The sequence below is a fragment of the Etheostoma cragini genome, chromosome 10 (assembly GCF_013103735.1).
Source record: "Etheostoma cragini isolate CJK2018 chromosome 10, CSU_Ecrag_1.0, whole genome shotgun sequence".
Lineage (NCBI taxonomy): Eukaryota > Metazoa > Chordata > Actinopteri > Perciformes > Percidae > Etheostoma > Etheostoma cragini.
Window position 1 is genome coordinate 2,787,081 of NC_048416.1, and position 1,902 is coordinate 2,788,982.

Sequence of the window (1,902 nt, forward strand, 5' to 3'; positions counted from 1 at the left end):
TGTGTGTGTGTGGCTCTGATGAAGGTGAAGTGCGGGTAAAATCTCGCAGGATAAACATGAATGTCTGGGTTCCACCACACTGGCTTTCCTGATTAGTTTAGAAGTGCATACAGTACAGTATAAACACACACACACACACACACACACACACACACACACACACACCCATACACACAGATACTGGGCTGAAACAATGGCCACTTAGTGCATAGGGACGGTGAGAAAACATTATGCTGAAACGTTCCTTGCAAGCTGAAGTCATGTTATGTAGTCTTATAACGCAGCTCCCAATCCCCTGCACAGCCGCCCACCCCGGTCCTCCCACAATGCACTAAAGCAGGGCGGCTCTGTGGGGGATGAGTAACATGCATGGTCTTTGTGTGGGGAAGGCTTTCGTCCAAGTGATTTATTTTCTTCCTCTGTATTTTAGACATTTGATTACAATATGCTCTTTTATAATAGAGGCACTTTTACCATACTGTACAAAAAAAGTAATAATATTCAGTCAGTGGAAGTCAAATGCCTTGAAATGTCAGAAGTTACAGTTTAGAGAAAAGTCACATTAGCCTCATTATGCCACGTTGACCTTTCCATGTAAGTCTGCCCTGTGTTTTAGTTCCACTACATGATGCATTAGTTAGCTAACATGTGTGGCCTAAAGACACACACGCTGTGCACAGAGCACTAAAGAATCGTTCAAGGTTTCTAATTTAATTTCTGTTATTGTGTTCTTATGTGGCTTTATTGTCTCCTAAGATTCCTTGAAACAGGTTCTTCTGCCTTGTAAGCTGTATGCCCCGCAGCAGAAATAACTGCTATAATAACCTAGTTTTTTATCAGTGTGAGGTCGTGTGTGTGTGTGTGTGTGTGTGTGTGTGTGTAACTTTGTGATGGCTGGTGTCTGTGAGGGGTTGAGGAGCATGGCTGCAGAGGGTCATTACATCACCTCTAGTAGGATCCATGCAGGGCCTGGTGACAGCCTTCTGAGAGTCCCAACCTCATGCCATTCACACACACACACACACACACACACACACACACACACACACACACACACACACACACACACACACACAGCGGAAGCAGCAGGGCTTGTTAGCTGGAGCTCAGCGCACACGAAAGACTGCTGTCACTACTGTGCGGCAGCTACAGTGAGGCCTCATTAACTTTGCAGATTTCTTTGAATCAGCGTTATTTTCTTTGTTCAAACAGAAGTGGAAAGTAACGTTTACGCAAGCACAATTTCTATGTACTCATACTCATATTCTGCTCATTTTCAGGTTCACAATTGTATTTTGAAATTGTACCAGAATAGGTTTCCATGGTGTCATTTTCAAAAAACACCATATTTTTGTTGTACCGCACATTGCTGCAGCTCCTCTTTTCACCCTGTGTGTTGAGCTCTCTGTTTTAGCTACAGAGTGAGACATCTTACTTCTGTTCCATCTTTGTTGGCAGTCGCACATGCTCAGTAGCTAGGCAAGCATTAGGCTTGCCGGTACACGATCCGTCCTGCCTACACGATCAGTTCTGCGCATGCGCAAGATGTTCACGCATGGGCAGATGCTAATTGTGTTTTACGAGGCTTCACGACACTGCACGATCCGTCCTGCACATGCGCAAGATTTGTTGCAAAAATACTTGATAATGCGGCACATTTTCTTTAAAAATTCAATAGAATATCTGGGATATTTATGGGATGAAATTGCGGGCACTTGGAACAACTGCGGTTTAAGGAAAAAAGGAATGTGTTTTTCTTGTTGTGCAATTGCGTCACTTCATAACATTACCATGGCAACAGGGGAAATGGCTGCCTAGTGTAAAGTAAACAAAACATTTTTCAACTTACTGTTACGATATTTGTGACTTTAAGCAACAAAAATCATGCAAGCCCCGCATTAT

General features: G+C 43.4%; 1 long non-coding RNA gene across 1 annotated transcript in view; it reads left to right on the forward strand.

The window, feature by feature from the left end:
* Positions 1-1,412, forward strand: part of LOC117952074 — a 24,354-nt gene extending 22,942 nt beyond the window's left edge. The window contains exon 3 of the long non-coding RNA XR_004658307.1: positions 1,402-1,412. This is a non-coding gene — a long non-coding RNA (uncharacterized LOC117952074). The remainder of the gene's footprint in view (positions 1-1,401) is intronic.
* The last annotated feature ends 490 nt before the right edge of the window (positions 1,413-1,902 follow it).